We start from the raw sequence: 17,926 nt of genomic DNA, 5'->3' as shown, positions 1-17,926 counted from the left end.
CCACAAGGCACAGACAGGGACGGGTGCAGCACCATGAGACAATAACCAGCCGTGTTTGGTTTGGTTTTTAACGGCCAGCCCAGCACACCGCTGCTTCCCTCTGCCCGCGGCCGCCGGGCCCTGCGCTTCCGCGGGCCGCCACTAGGTGGGAGCCGGCTCCCGCCCGCCCTGCCCGGCCCGCCGCTGCCCCCCGGCCCTGCCCGCCCCTGCTCCCCGGCTTTGCCCCCCGGCTCTGCCCGACGGGGCAAGCGGGCGAGAGCTGGGAAGCGGACCCGTGCTGATCCTGGGCTGCTTCACTTCTGCTTTTCACAGCAAAATAGGAAGTAACAACATAGCCGGTTGCAGTTTCTGACTTTCGGAATACTGCTCTACGGGCTGCATTTTTCATCCCCACCAAGGAAAAGAAACCAGTGTTTTCACTGAACATTGGAAAAAAGTCAATAGGAAAAAAAAAAAAAGCCATAAAATCCGGTAACCTCTTTTCCATATTTAGTTATGGTGTACATGCTGACTTAAATAATTAACAATGTTATTGACAAACTGTCGATGACTGGTCTGTTAAGTAATACATTGGACGTTACTTAGCAAAGTTTTTCAAAGATGGCAAAAAGTCACAGCTACTAAAACTAAAAAAAAAAAAATAAATAAATTAAACGTGCTGTTATTATTTTCAACTATGAGTTCTCTACAACTTGAAATTTCATTACCGTTTAACAGTACTGAGCAAATTTCATGTGTGAATTATCACAAGGCTGACAGCTTACAGCATCAAGAAATAAATTCCTGTCATCAGACAAACTTGTCAAGATCTAATCAAAACATTTCAAGTATGTAAGATAATAAATCATTAGCATCTATAACAGGTTGTGTGTTTTATATTCTAAAAAGGTACTCCTTCCACTCTCATTTGTTAGAAAGAATTAAAGTTTCCAACCGTGAAGTCTACATAGCAATGACAGCTTTTTGCCACTGCAAATGGATAAATAGGTAGGATAGGGTTATTATATACTATTCTGTTTGCATATATAGTATATTACATATATATGCATATATATATCTCTTACATCATATGAGCAGATATATTTAATTTATCCTCTTTAAAGAAGATCTTATATAACAAAAGGTGCTTAGCAGAGGGTACTTTTCCTATTCAAATGGCGCATGTCCATTTATTCCAATACAGCCCCAGAAATACTTAGAATGAATGAATAAAGCTCTGGATTTTCATGGTACTGGCTTAAAAAGGAAAACAGTGACCTTTAAATCCCTTTATCTACCTCCTAATTTTTGAGCTTTTAGGGTTCATGTCTACAAGCTTTTCTCTAGTCATTAGGGCTGAAAAGTCACTTCAGCAGAGAACACTTCCTTGCAGCAGCACAGCTCTGGTAATTGACTTACAGACATACACCACGGGAATCGTGGTCCGGTAACAGGAGTGAACAAACCTTTTCCTTTCCTCTGCTGTACACTTGTTTTACTCACACAATATTGCCTTTAATACTTCCTGTTACGTCACTAATTCAGGATTAAACGCATACAAGATTAAAAGGAGGACTGACTTGAGCTTTGCTCCTGAAATCATCCTTTGAAATCTGTGATCAACTGAGTTTCCAAATAGGGAAGGAAAAAAGTACTAGCAGATGACATCTCAATGCAATTGAAATATTATTCTATCCATGTAGCAATTGTTTTCATTCTGCACCTCCACCTTGACAAACACAGTGCAGCTGTGGAATCAATAGGCAGTAGTTCAAATTTAATACCTCTGTGGTCTTGACACCAAAGAGCACAATCAAAGCAATCAATTTTTATACCTGTTGTTCCACTATGCCTCATTTTGTTAGTCTTAAAATCCCCTTCAAAACCCTATCAGCCATACACCAAGCCATGCCCCGACTCCCACAGCACTTTCACTGTCCTCTGGAGAAAGGCCAAGCCTGCACCCTCCCAGCTATTCGCCTTTTTCTGCTTCTCCAAAGCAAGGCTGGCAACAGCACTTCTTATAATCCTCCAAACCAGACCATGAATGGTGGGGCCAATGCAAAAGCATCAGAGCTGGAAGTTACACAACTGCGAGTAGCATAATTAGGAGCTTTGATTTTCCTAAATCACCAGTGGGTTAGTGCCTAAAAAAAGTTACATCCCAGGGAAGAAGAAGAAAGAAAAAGCCTGGAGATGGAAGCATGGAGGGAGCAGACTGCGGACAGAACTGATGACCTATTTCAGGGCACCTATTTGAGGATGTCCACTGCCAAGAGAACACTGCAGATCTTCAGGGGATACAGCGGGCAATGAAAATGTCTAACAGAGATGGGGACACACTCACAGGGTGGAGACTAAGCTGGGTCTTAAGATGGCTTAACACTTCAACGTGTAGAATGGGACCAACTGAGAGTTTACATCTAAAAATGACAGGGTAGTTTTAAACATATGAAGTAGCACTACAAAAACACTTATTAAATCATTATGCAAAACTTAAGAGAAAAGTCCAAGAGCTTTTTACAAGAACCCTATAAAGGTGAAACTACTCAGAATCAGCTTTATAGTGCAGATTAAACGTTTTAGATAGTAAACAGTGAGGGAGGTGGTATGATTTGATTGGTTTCCACCCACTCCACAAAGGAGTTTTGGCATTACATGTCGATGTATCCTGAAAAAATAAATCACATTTTAAGAGGTAAGGTAACTAATAACAGAGAGCTGAGCTGTGACTCCTTGGTCTGAAACACTATTTACAGAGTGCAGCTGTCATCCTTTAAGTAAATATACTAGTTTATCCTAAAGGACATTTTTCATTTAAGACACCCTTCTGATGAGAACAACACATGAACATTCAAGATTTCAAACTGCCTCTTCCGACAGCACATCTGCCTCCCTGAGCACTTGTGCTGCCAGTACCTATATATATTACCATTATTACTTCAGCCAGCCTCCGTGCCACCTGCTCTCTAGGTCAACAATATAACCCTCAAAATAGAGGCTTACATTTATATTTGATTTATATGAAGTGATAAATAGCATAAGAATATTTTAAAAGATTGTTGCATATTATTCACACAGAACCTTCATAAGTGGAAACAAGTAACTACTTTCACAGATCCTAAAAAATAAGAAGAACAGACTGTTCTGAAAGTTCATTTTTTGTATCCGTTCCATATTTCAAGGCATAATTATTAAACATGCAACTTGATGTCTACATGACAAAAGAAGCAGCAGATTTTCAGACAACTAGTTAAAAATGAACCTTGGGAAAGAAATTCAGCATCGTGGAATTTATAAAAAGCTCATCTGAATACCCTCCTTCAAAAGAGTTCCTTGTATTTGTTTCCTTTTGTCTTAAGTTTACCATCTCAGATCATGCAGATGCAAAATCAGTTGGACACCGTAACATGCTACAGCTCAGGTTTCACAATAGGACTGGATCCTTACTGGACCTATCATTTTTGAGGCAGCAAGGAAGCTAAAGGAGAAAATACATTGGCCATTTCAAGCATCACTTTTCTATTTACGCAAGGTATTGTTTAGTGCATAGATACTGAAAAATTATTCTATTGTGATCTTTTGTATACAGAAACTGCATCCGAAAACAGGGGTGTTTCAGGCAGCAGAGTGTTGGCTTTTTGTGTACGTATGTGCACACAATACGAAAAGGAAATAAAGTCTGGAAAACTATTTGTTCCTTGACCTACAATACAACCCATATCTTTTAAACAGATATGTTACATTGTAAAAGTGTGAGGAAAACAGGAGCCCATCACTCAAAATTGTCACTTTCTCTCAGTCTTGTAATTTGTCCTTGAATATGTAGCTGCACATATGGCACAGACCCACAGGCAAAGTTGGATGCTAGAGTCTGCACTGATGGCAGCTTAAATGTAGTCCTTTCAAATTAAAGTGAGAACCATCGCTATACTCAGGATGTTCCATATTTTTGCCAGAGCAGACAGCATGATTCCTGAGATTGCCTTTGACCTTGGCTTTCTTGCAAGGTAGCCCACTATCATACCAGTTGGGACAATAGACAAATATTTTTACAGCTATAACAGTAAATACGTTTCAGTTAATAAGTTAATATTTCACAGATGATGAAATTCCACTGACACTCATTGACCTGGTACCATGCACTCATGTTTTAATATTTTTCCTTTGCTGACTATGTTTGCTTTAGGGTATACTACCAACCAGCAGGGGATTAATTACATCTCTTTCTATACGTAACCATTTGCATTACAGAAATGATATAATGAGGGTTGGAATCTCCAGTTCTGATGGAAAATACAACCTGGCCATGCAAGGACAAACTGTAATCCATCCATCAGATTAACGGGAAGGAATTTTTCATGGTGATTAAAAAAAACACCCCATACTAAGCTTCTCTTTCTCCTATCAGAATCTGTCAAGAAAAATAATTTCCTTCTTTTCACCATATCATTGTAAATGGTTATTAAAAACAGTACTTCACAATTTCTCTGTCTAAAAATGATTACATCTGAACTTGTTTCCCAAATTCATCAGCAAAGAATTTTAAACAGCAACACTAAAACCATATCTGTATTGCATGTCAGATTAACCTATGGAATATGCTGCAGCTATTTTCTATAATTTACTGACTTTTTAGAAACTAAATTCAGGATCATACTGTTAGATCATCTGCTTAGCTACAGAGATGCTTAAAATACAGAAAATGAATGCCCAAGCTCTTGCCAATATCATTCAAAATATTGAGAGGACACAGTTTAATTCCCAGACCTTTCTCCACACTGTAGAGAATTTATGCCTGCAAGCACACAAATCCTGAATTGCCATGGATAGCTCAGTCGCAGCGCATCTTCTCATATTCCCAGTACCAGCCAAACTGCCTGGAACCGCCCATTCCTAACCTCACCTGCATGGTGACAAGGTGCCAGAGCCTCCAGGACAACATGCGTGGCACTAGAGTAGTTAACAGTACACCTGTTCACCCAGTGTCACCCTAAACATACTACAAGTTCAAAGCAAATTAAATGTATTATTTGGATTAGTTCTCTACCTCAACAGAAGTTACGTGTCAGTAAAAATGTCATTTGCAAAGTACATTAACATATAAAACCAAATGGGGAAAAAAACCTCAGGCAACCCTATTTCTCTAAATAATCAGTTTATATCAGTCTTCAAACCCACAGGTCACAAATCAGCCAATGATGCATTTAATGTTTTTAGCACCTTCCAGCCCTTCTCTTCTCTTCGGCTTAGAAATCCCTTACTAGTCAGCAAGAAAAAAAAAACCTTTGGATTTATTTCACATTATAGTTACTGCTGAAGAAAATAAAGCTAAAAGCCCTTTAAACTTTAAGCAAAATATTCAAACACAGCAAATTATTTTCCCTCCCCCACCAGCCCTCCTGCCTGGGCAACACTAAGTTTTTCCTTTGTAGGCAAAGCTAAGGATCCAGGTCACATCTGTGCATTAACCTGTCAAGAATATACGCCTCCAAAAGTTGCCCGCTAACCTTCCATATCACTTAACCTCAGGGCTTTCTATGAGATTAAGGGTATTGGTTACTTGACCTAAATTAATTCCAGAATACATCTCAAAACAGAAAAGAATTCCCACTTTTCCTCAGAATATTTTCAGTGCCCACTCCCAGATATAGATCTATTTTAGTAAGCTGAAGTGTCTACTCCAAATTTTGTGCATTACGTCATGTTTTCAAGCCCAAAATACAACATTACACAGTACACCATGGGCCAGACTGAACCCACTCATGGTAACAAACATGACTGAAACCACACATCATGGCTTGGATAGGCAGATGACAATTAAAAAATGCATGTAAACCACATTCCTAAGTGGGTGAATGGAGAGTTGCCCAACCCCAGGAATAAGCCAGCTGCCACAGCTGAGCTACAGATTACTCGAGTCTGCAGCCGAGGGCAGGGTGGTACACACACACCCCTCGCTAGCCAGAGCAATGAATGACTTGCAATTCTCCAAGTCTCATTTCCTCCGCAGGATTCATTCCTATCTCTGTTATTTGGGACTAAGAGCACAGGGTCACTCTAATTTCATGCTATCAGTCAAGCAGCAGTCTCTGTCTTTTCATAGTAAAGAAAATAGCTAGTTTCATACTTGATCCCAAGCTTTTCAGCTGAGGTTAAAACAGCAAATGGTTTCTGAAAATTAAAAACAACCTCTGAGAACCTTGGTCACATCAAGAATAGCAGGTACAGTAACTCAGCTGTTCAGTCTTTAGATGTCAGAAAACTAATTTACTATCAACTTGATTGTTTTCCTGAAGCCTAAAAAAAACCTGTAGCAGCAGCCCTCTTCAAATACACTTGCCAAACTTATTTTTAAATGATACATAGCACATAAGAGATCATGTTTTGAAGATGTAAATTCACTTACAAGAAAAAGTAAATTTAAAGATTACAGCTTGAATTTTGCAACCCAGAGTCCTAGATGTGGCACAAAAGCATAGAAGAAACAGCAGAGCAGAAGAAAAAAGGTGAATTTGCTCTCATAACACACAATCCATAAATTGCAACAGTAGTAGCTTCAGAAGACCTTGTGATAACTTATTCCCTGAAATAAACAGTAAGAGCTACCCAAAATGTGCATGTGGATCAACCAAATAAAAAGCAAGATGCATGGTAGTCCTCTGTAGATAAAAGGCAGGTTATACTTTAAAACCTGAGAAATAACACCCTTAATAAATGCTCCAAATCTTCCTTATATGCATTATATTTTTGCACAAATTAGCCTAAGGGAGAGGGAATATTGAAAGGAAAAAAAGCGCACAGCTTAGCTCATTAATCTTTCTCATTACTTAGTTCTAGTTTTACAAGGCCATGAAGCAGATCACTGATCCACCCTATGTGTGAAACAGCCTGCCCAGCACTGAAAACTCATCCAAAATAATGGGAGCAACTGTTCAAAATTGCCTTTCATTTTGCCAGATTGCACCAGTTTCAGAAATTTAAGTCAAAAGGTCACATTCTACAAAATTTTGGAAAATGCAGAGAAGAGTATAATCTCGGAAACATACAGAATTGCAGCTGTAATGCTATTGTTAGAAAGTGCTCTAAAAATTACTGCCTTGACTTGCACCAAAAATTCCTTCAAGACTGGGCATGCAATGATCACAAGGAAACAGTCACAGCTGCTAAAAATGCCAAGAGCATTACAAATAAACAAACTCAGTTTTATTCTCTCCCCTGTTGGCTCATACTAATATTAATCTATGATTAAGTCAGTTGTCATTTCTACTATACGCACATCTACTCCTTAAAAGGTTGTTTCTAAAAGAATTGACAGCTGACCTCAAGGCTACCTGACCACCAATTTTATTTATAGAATTCTTTAAAGATCCTGTATTGAATTTAAAACTGAATAATCAAGCCGAGCATAATTTTGGCGAGTTTGGGGACCCTTCTGGTTTATCCTACATAAAAGTTATATAAAACCATGTGCATCTCATGAAAACTCCTGGACCTGCTCACCAGCTCACATCCATTCAGTGCCCTGTTAATACATACTGTGAACAAAGATCAAAGGTTACAAAGAAAATTATATTGAAATACATTGGTTGAGAGCCAATCTCCAACACCGTAGTTGAACCAAGAAAAGGTACATGGTCAGCTCAATATTAACATCATCAGCAGGTATCTCGCAACAGTCCAAAGGGTTCTGTTTATTCTGCCAGGTTGGTTTCTCACCAGCTCCCCAGTTGTGAAGTATTTGGAAGCAGACAGGCAGAAATTAAGTTTTGGTGGTTGTTTTTGAGAGGCATTCTGCACGTCTCCAATTCTTTTTCAACGTTAGGCTAAGACTTTTGACACATCAACAGCATTTTATCTTTACAATTGTGTATTTCTCAACTAATTTAGACAAAAAGAAAATCTGTGTCAGACCAGTCTCCCAAGATGGCTGGACAGTTTGGCAACCTCTGAAATAAGATCAAGATTCCTAACAGTAAAGCTCTGGGAGAAAGCCCTATGGAAGAAAAACTTTTTAGTTTCTCAAAGAGCCTCAACAATGGAGGTGTCTCCCATCCTTCCCTAAAGCTGCAGCAAGTCCATTCCACATAGGTCATGTGAAAACACTCTCAGAAATTGAAAGCATAAGCAATCAATTTTAAAGATATTTAGTAATTAGTCCTAAAAGGAATTCCACGCATATAAAGCTCCCTTGCCTTCATCTAGTTTATGACTGATAGCATCTGTAACCTCGCAAGGCATCCATTAAGTTCAGTAGTTAATTACATCTGCTCTGACTGGGCATTATTTACAGAACAAGCAGATGTAATTTTTCATTGCTTAGCTAGTCTACATGAGGCACTTCAGCTTACCCCTCTCAAATCACTGCTTCTCAACACAAGCAGGGAAGCAGGGACAGGCAAAGGGTGCTCTGATCATTTTTTGCAAAAGAATAGTTAAAGGCCATCATTCACTTAATGAAGAAATTCACACACTGAGCACCATGTAAAAATTTGGAATATGCAGATGCCAGCCAGTATTTGCATCTTTGTAAGCAGACAACAGAATTTTAACTTCTCTTTTTGCCCTCAAAAGTGAATGGTCTCTGATACTACTTAATGCCTGCTGGGCTCCAAACTGTAGCCAAACTGAAACATAAATCCTTGAGAGAAGCGATGAAAGAAAGGGCTCTGTTGCTTCATTCCCAGGTAATAAATATTTTTTTACAGCAAAAGCAAATAGCCACAGAAGTTTTACATTTGTATTATGTGTATAGGAAGACATTCATCCCCTGGAAATATAAGGTGGTTACACACTTAGTGTGACTCATTTCAGAGTTACAACACAAAGTATTTCTACAATTACCTTTTTATAATTAGTTCTGGAAAACAACATTTTCAGTGAAAATCAAACATTATTGAAACAGCTCTCCAATCATCTCTTTCACACATACTTTCAAACAGATATTTTATCTGCTTAGAAATATTTAAATTAATCATAAAGACAAAAAAGTGAAAAAATTGGCAATTAAATGGTCCTCTCAATTTTGGTGAGGTAGAACTGTAATAACTACCAACCTTACCCTAATTTTAAAATTACAATCTTGGACTATCTTAATTTCAAGCCAACAACGCTGCCTGTCCTGTTCGCATGTGACAATGCTCTTGAGGTGGAATATAAAATGGGAAACTGTGAAGTGGTGCTAGGCCAAACCCAAGATTAATTTACAGATCAAACTGAGTGTGGTGAAAGGTTTATACTGGTATATGCAAGACAATCTTCAGGCTTAGAGGAGAAAGGAACATCTCAGGAAAGGAACATCTATTGCTTTCAAAATGAAAGACAGCAGAGCTGGGAACCATAGGCACTGACTGACCTCATCCCTGGGCATGTTTTTAAATAACCACATCCAGTTCTATCCTTCAGGTATATCACAAATTGTGCAGATGTCAAGTGAACTAAGGTTTTTGGATCACTAAGATTTCTCATATGAAAAAACATGTGATACATCTAAACATCTTTCACAGATTTATTTCTGAACAACCTTACATTTAATACAGTTGGATAATTCAGGCTTACTTGGTGCCAAGAGATCTGTTTCAGAGTAAAGGAAAATTCATCTCCAATTAAAGTACTGGTAAAATACAGGCACTCACTCCCAAAGCACTGATTTGAGAAACTGCAGACTGTGCCTAATGACTTTTAGTTCTGATGGGCGATTAGTGTGCTCTGTAATGGACTGACAGAGACAGCTGATTCTATTACAAGGACACATTCTGGCTAGAATTTTCTTTCTGTTGTGTTTAAATTATAAATATGAACTCTCTTGAAAATATATGAAGACAAAAGATATTAATCAAGCTCTAAAAATTCTGACTTCTGTCCTTCACCATACTTCAAATTAGAACAAACATTGACTTCATCACCAGGAAAATCCTCTCAGGTACTCAGGACTGTCTGTACCATCATTACTCTTCCATACTATCAAGCACACAGTTCTCTTCATCCTCTATACCTTTTGGAAGAAACAGCAAGGTTTTTTTCATTCAGGTGTTGGCTTCAAAGGCAGGTTTTAAGGTATATTCTAGTTTGTACTTATGGGTACAGAAAAAAATTCTGAAGTCTTTGCAAGACTTGCAAATTCATCAAAAATTCTTGTTGAACAGTCCTCTTCTCCAACGAGGATTTGGGAAGGGGCTTTTCCTGAACCTGATGGATCTCACAACAGCTAGTCTAGTCATGCCCTTGTTCACACCTTCAGGTTCAATTCAATGCATGGTTAAAGCACTCAGCTCACAATAGCTTCTGGGGAGTCAAAAAATCTTTAATACATCGTTTTTAACTCAACGTCTTTAACGTACTATAGGAGAACTAGAATACCGGAGTCAAAGTCCGTGCTTCTCTAATATACATTTCATGCAACCTACAAAAAGTTATAGACACACATATATACATACACCCCCAATTCAATAGCTTTTCTCAGAGTAGAAGTTACAATCTTGATGTGCTTGCCCCCTATGTTAGAGGACATTTTATACAAAGGATATTTGTTATAGATATTAAAAAGCTTGATTATGATGCCCACTAATGAGAAAAAAATTCTTATAAGACTTTTCACAGAACTTTTTGCATTTTTGTTTGAGAGGGACTGAACTACAATGAAAAAGCTAAAAAGTTAAAAGTTTAGCAACCATCTGTGAAAAAATAACCTAAAGAGCTTGCAAAGAAAGAATCAAGATTTAACTTTCCAATAGCAACCTTCAACTTATATGCTTTTTGGTATAAGTTGTCCTCTCCATCAAGAAAATCCTTGGTTTATTTCCTTTAGATGTTTAACTCATTAATCCATATTTAGACGTTAATGTTTTCTCTCAACCAGTGCTACCACAACCTGTACTGGTACTCACCAAATTCTCACAAGAGAAGTGCAACTTCAGCAGCCAGAACCAAGGATTATTAAAAGAATTAAAGTGATCCTGTAAAATTATTCATTGCATACACAAAAACTGAATTAAGTTCACTCATTCTCCTCTAAATTTAAGTTCTGTGATAACTGATATTCTTCATTTCAATAAAACAGTTTAAAAATTGCTAAAATAGTCCCAACGTATTCTGACTGCAACAGGTTCAAAGCTCTTTTAACATATTTTCACTTTTTTGTTTCTCACAAAGTAAAAGCGCAAAGAAAAGGAAAGATGGTGATTCCCATTTAAATGCTATTCTTGGAGCTAAAACATTACACCAAATTCACCACTGCATTTTAAGCATTTCAGTTTACTTAAGAGGAAAGATACACCTTCAGACAGAAACTTTGGGGATTTAAGGGTTTATTTTTAATATGGACTTTGTACTTGTTGAATTCAGAATTTTAACATCGGAAAGCAAAACCACAATCTGATCCAGAAATTTCAGATGACTGGCTATAGGGGGACTTAAGTAACATACATAAACCCAAAGTAATCCCAGTGCAGCTTCTGCGGTTACTGCAGATTTACGTAGATGCTAAGTGACATTTTAAACTTAACATCTTAAATGGTCTTTCCTTATTTATATGATTTTTAAAAAAAAAAAAGCAAGTCACAGGTAACACTCTTGGGTTTTTTTCACTGTTATTAATTCCCCACTATCTTCTTAAATAGTGAATTAGACTATGATTTTTTTCTGCCCATTATTTATTTTTATATAAATATTTATCTTTGAAACAAGTGGAAACATCAGCTTGACATTTTATCTAAGAAAAATACTGAGATGGCTCACAGAGAGACAAGAACTATCAGAGATTTGGCAAAAAAAAAAAAAAACACACCAAAGTATCTTCAGAGAAAAAAAGCAGTTTTTCAGACGTAGTAAGTCTGCTGTCTTAATAGGAGATGAGCCCCTGGGAAAGTGCATTGCTTTGTTAACATGGTGTTGGAATATTCTTCAGCTAGAAGTAAAGTTATTCAAATCATACTCCCTCCCCCACCTGAAGCTGCAAGAAGCTAGCCAGCATTTATGCCTAGTCTGCTTAAATTGCAATGTACAACTTGCTTAAAAAAAAATAAAATCAATAGACATTATGCCTACTTATTTAAAAATCAATAGACATTATAGATGAATAAAATATTCTTTTCATTTTCCCAATAATTCTAATTGAATATTTATAAAGCCTCTCTACCCAAGTTTAACATTAAATGCAGATATACACAGAGCATTTAAATGTGTACTGGTTCTAGGAAGCAGAATCTGTACAGAAGGAATTATTTGTAAAATAATTGCTGAAGTGTACTAAACCTTATTTTCAGTCTTAATACTTCAAGTTTTGCTAATTTCAGTATGCTTAAATAACATTCCACTGCCTGTTCAGTCCTAGAACAGGATATAAAACTGATAAAGCAAATGACTGACAAAAAGATAGTATTTTCCAAACAATATAGGGACCTCACTGCACAAATTTCCATTAATTTCAGTGAAAAAAGTGGGAAATTAAGTTCATTGTATCATCTGAAAATCTCTAACCGTGGTTTCCTTCATACCTAACAGGCTTTTGCCTTCCTAGTTTCAGGTGTTCCTATCAAAGTAAATATGTCTCTGGAGCCTGAGAAATGCAGGGAGCAAAAAAAGGGCTCAAAAAGCCAACAGGCAAATAAACAATAGCAAGATGTAGGAAAGGGAAATGAATCTGCCTACGTCAGTTAGCTGCCATGTGCAATACTGAGCAATGGAGCAAAGCAGAACTTACAAGTGCTTCCACATTAACTCTAGAAACCTGAAAAATAAAACAAAAGTATATTTGGCATCAACCAACCACCCACTGCAACAGGCATCCCACACACCTACCCACAGGAGGATAACCTATGGGATAATGTCAGTATCTACTTTCCAAGGATGATTAATTAAGATGTATGGGCAGGGAAGTGGCTCTGTGCATGAAGTTTACCAGGATAAAAATATTACAGAAGAAAAGCATCATGGAATCTCTTTGGGCAGGAATCCCAGCCTGTAATAGCAAAAATGCAGTTCCAGGACTGTGCTACCAACTCGCAGATCAGGACAGTGACCACAATCAGGAAACATTAAATAAGGTGAGGGAAGCTGCAAAGTTAGGACAAGTCATGAGAGCAGAAGATTTCAGCTGTCCCCACAGACTGGGCCAGTGCCTCATTAGGATGAGCAATAGAGAGAATGTTTTGGATGTAATAAAATAGTTGCTTCTTGGAAGAGCAGTCTGAACTCCAAGAAGAGATGCTATTTTAGATTTTTCTCATCTTCTACATCCTTTTTAAATTTTAGTGCCCACAGCACGATTCTGTCCTGTCTGAGGTGTAGCATTCCTCCTGGGCAGATGCCTTCAGCTCCCATTATACCCAATGCCTTCTTTTTACACCATTACATCATCCACACATGGGGGCTGCTAATCTCTTCTCTACCAATTCCCACACATGGAGCTGGCAGGTATTACAGAGAATGTTATCACAGAAATCTTGTATTTCAGTGTCCCAGTTGGCAACCTGCAGTTCGCTTCAAGAATATCCCTCCTCAAACATCCTACATCAGAAATTCATTTAACTGCATTTACTAACAGAATCTCCCACTATCACAATCAGCTTCACCTTATCCTTAGGGATCACCTCTGCTGCAGGAGCCTCCTCAGTACAGAAGGATACACTGACATCGCCTGGAAGGTGGGTCTTGTCCAAAAGACTGGGTCCATGCTTCCCAGCAGGTTCCCTCTTTCTCTGAAATGCACATCCTCAGCAGCAGCACAGAGGCTGCCACAGTTAAGATGGGAGTACCCTGTTATGTCTCTGTAGGTCTTATCTATGAACTTCTCTACTAAGTTGGTCCAGTTCAGCTACTTTCAGCTTAAAAGAGCAAAGCCATTCTCTAAGTGCTGGGAGCTCCTTGAACCACATGCACACATTCAAGGCCTGCTCCCTGACTACATAATCATATATTTTGCATTCTCTGCAATAACTGGAGAACCCTTCACTTAGATGCTAGATTTTTACTTGTATCTTGTGTTTAAAATGTGTTCAGGATTGGAAGCTAATATTACTTAAGCTTCTCCTTTAAGTAAGTGATTTAGATTACTCTCTTCCCACCCTATTGTACTTTTATTAAGCAAATTAGAAATAGGTGAGATAGATTCAAAAGCATGTTTGGTTTGTTGTTTTGTTGGGTTTGTGTTTGGTTTTGGGGGTTTTTTTAAATGCTGACTTGAGGCATTCTCTCTCTTCACTGCTGACAGCCAGCCTTTTTGTTGTCTCCTGTACACTGTACAAATTAAAAAATTCTGTTACTTGCACTCCTGCATCTCTGAATAAATAAGCATTCTCAGTATTCCATGTGCTCAGACAGAAAGCTGGGTAATGTTTCAAGCGTGTAAAACATCTTACATACAGAAGTAAAAAAAAAAAAATCCAGATCAGAAGTATATTATTTTATTGCAGCAAAACGTTACATAGGAGACCTCAAGGTTTTCCATTAATCCCAGCATACAGTACATTAGTACATACTGCTTAAGACCAAACATGCAGATTTTCTGTAAATCCCTAGCAGTGTGAGGAATTTATTAGGTGAGTGGGCAACACAATGCCAGAATCAATATATACACAACAAACTACCCATACGCCCATGTAAGGCCAAACTAGCATTAATTTTGAAAAGGACAGGGGAGAAACTGTGAACAGTTCAGTGAAGACAATGTACAGCTGGAGTTTGGAAAAAAAGCAAGCAAGCTGTTAAGCAGCGTCAAGAACAGGATGGACCATAATATGGAAATTATTATAATGCCATTAGCTCAATCAGAAACACATCAGCAGCTATGATGCCATGTCTGGTTCTGGTCATGCCATTCACAAAGACAAATCCCAGGCTCCTAGCCAAGACAGCTAGCTACTATTCTTAAAATTAATTTTCCTATGTAATATATACTTAAGCCTGAAACTAGAAAAAAAGTCCAAGCACCAACTTTAAGGAACAAGTTTTCAGAAGAGAAGAAATAACTTGTACTTCTAGCCAAAAGAAGAGAGGTAGCTTCAAAGGTCTGCAGTGTGACAGCACAGGCCTTGAGCAGTCCCTTCCTAGTTCACCACAGGAGCATCTCCAGTTCATCTAAAAGAAACGAATATTCAAAACGCTGGCAGCCATCATTCCAGTAAAAGTAGTCTTTGGCTGCAGCGAGGACAGTGTCTTGGATTCATTGAGTAAAATCAAGTGAGAATTCCCATAGAAGGAAAGCTACTCAGAATAAAAGACAATGTTGGCACAAGAAATACTGCATACAAATGGGTGCATGTAAATGTGCTGGAAATGGAAATTAAAAGTTTCTAATTTTCTGAGGACCACGCTTCTGAAACAGTAGCAATATAGATTATGAAGTACCTACATTCTCTGTGGTCCTAAAGAGATACAACTGGACAGTGTATATACATTATTCCATACATATGTGTATACACACACACAACTTCTATGAATATACACGCATACAAAGAAATTCTATTTTCTTGGGATAAATGGAAAGCTCACACATTTTTGTTTGTACATATGCAAGCTTCAAAGAAACTAGAAGAGCAAATTTTGTTCCAATGCACTGATGCAGCATAGATTGCAGTATTATTTATAACACGTTCTTTTACAACTGAATTCTTTCTTTGGAAAACAAAAGGCTTAAAAGCCACAGGTTTCTGGAATGCATTTTCTAGATGTGCAATTTATGGAAGCATTCAAAAATTACCTACAATATATATAGCAGGCAAACTGTGAAAGCTTAGCACAAGAGGAATTTTCCTAATCTGCTTAAGGACAGGATTTTTTTAGTGACAACATGGCTGCTGCTATATGCCTGTGTTTCTCTGCACTAAGCCTGTTTGTTTTTTGTTTTCTATTTAGTTTGATTCTCTGGGGGGCATTAATTGTTTTTTGCTTTTTTGCCTTCTTGGTAGGATCACTTTATTATCTGATTTTACGGCTGCCGTTGCCATTTTCTGTGGGGGCACTTTTTTGTTTGTTTAGTGGCTCATCTTCAGTGAATCCTCTCTAGTTACATACAGCCTTTTTGGCTTTTTACTCCACTCTGTTAGTACACTGCGCTACAAGTTACTTTATGAGAGATTAGCTGCAAGACTATCAGCCCCAGTTTTCAGCAAGTGAAGACTACAGAAGGATCCGTCTGCTGCTGATACACCGAGGTCTCCGCTGAAATACTTCTTAAGCCACAAATGTGTCATTTGGAATGGATGGAGCTAAATCATCACGTCTTTTCACAAAAGGATGCACTCCAGGACTAGCAATCAAGCTGCTCAGGAAGACACTGGATCAGGATTTTTTTCCAGGAGAAGAAAGAGCTACCAAGAATCCAAAGGTTTTCTCATTTGACTCCCATTCCACCAGTAACTGTCATGAGCTGTTATTTCAGGTTTTTGCATGTCTAAACAATATGGCTTTCACCACTGAAAAAGAATTAGCATCTTTACATTAATCAGTGAAAATATTTACTTTAATTTTGACTTGGTTATTAAATTTTGTATTACACATACTTACGATATGGACTTTGGAAATACACCGGTTGATTAATCTCCACCATTAATACTGCAATAAAAGGAGAGTGACGGGTCCCTCCTAATCAGCTTCTGGAGATGAAGAAGCAAGCTTTATAAACTGAGAAAGGATTATTTCAGATCTTCTAACTCTGATTGCTGGCACTGTTGTTAATGCATCAGCATCTTGTATTACTTTTAAAAATTAAAATTCTGTGTGCTTTGGAGAAAGTTCTACTTTGTCTACCACCAGGGAACAAAGGGAGACTATCTGGCTATTCTTTTAGTATTAGCTTGTTATGATGTCTTGTGCATCAGAAGGTAACCTCCCACATCCAAAAATCAATTTCTTGTAAAATTATGTCACTGGTTGGCAGGTTTTCCCACTTTTGTCCTCTGCAATGTTTATCTCTATTGTGTTTAGAGAGTGTTCTTATTCAATATTTTGCTGTCAGTGGAGTTCTAATCTCTTTCCTGCAACCAAGAGTTACTACCACAATCCCAGTGACTTATTGGCTACCCTTACAAATTGCAATTAAGTTTCTCCCATTGTTTTGAGATTGTGCTTGAGGAACACCATAAATGGTCTTATTTCTTGGTTAATTCTCAAACTGCCTGCAAACCAGGCCATGGTCAAAGTATTGCAAGTGATCAGGTAAGGATAGGACACAGAGCTGCCACATCTCAGGTCAAATGCAGTAGCTAGCCACATGCACTACAAGTCCATTACAATCCTTACTTACATTATCTTCCTTAACTTTCTTAACACTTGCCTGCTCTGGTGAATTCATCTAATATTGAAAGTTGACTTCTGTTTCTATTTGTTCTGAGGTTGGAATTCCATCAAATTTGCAGCTATGTCTTTAATCATTCTGACCAAAATAGTATAGATGAATTTTTATCTGGACCAAAAATAGGAGACCTTATTCACATCAGTAATGTTAGCACTTTTCTTCTAATGTTAGTACTAATGTTTGTCTTTTTCTTGTTGAGCTAATACCGTATATTGTCCCCTTATGATAGCTCTACTTTGTATATAGTCAATCCTGTGGCATTAGGTGTATTGTACAATAAATGTTCTATTTCTTACTTGATACTTGTATTTTTAGTTTAAAATTTTCATGAGCTGATCTCCATGTTATGATTTTATATTTCCACAAGACTACTCATATAGCTATTACACGAGTTCTTTAAGGAATTATGATTCACATTCTGATATCTCTTACACTATTTAACATGTGTCAAAATAAATAGTAGGAAAATCCTTTTTAATGCAAAAGAGTATCTGCATGGATATTGCACAAATCTTTATCAACTGAAATACTATTTGAAGATTTCCATTCCAAAGCAATTACCACTCCTGCAGAAGAAAGCAGCTGATGAAACAGGGGGGCAAGAAAGATCAGTACTTAATCCATTATCACATCCCAGTAATGCTAATCTAGGTG

At 37.8% G+C, this 17,926-nt stretch overlaps 1 protein-coding gene across 9 annotated transcripts in view; it reads right to left on the bottom strand.

Annotated features, from left to right (window-relative positions):
- MAST2 (microtubule associated serine/threonine kinase 2) overlaps positions 1–17,926 on the bottom strand; it is a 198,647-nt gene that overhangs the window by 113,387 nt on the left and 67,334 nt on the right. The gene's annotated exons all lie outside the window — the stretch shown is intronic.

This window comes from Buteo buteo, chromosome 10 (assembly GCF_964188355.1).
Source record: "Buteo buteo chromosome 10, bButBut1.hap1.1, whole genome shotgun sequence".
NCBI lineage: Eukaryota > Metazoa > Chordata > Aves > Accipitriformes > Accipitridae > Buteo > Buteo buteo.
This window is presented reverse-complemented; position numbering and strand designations above follow the sequence as displayed.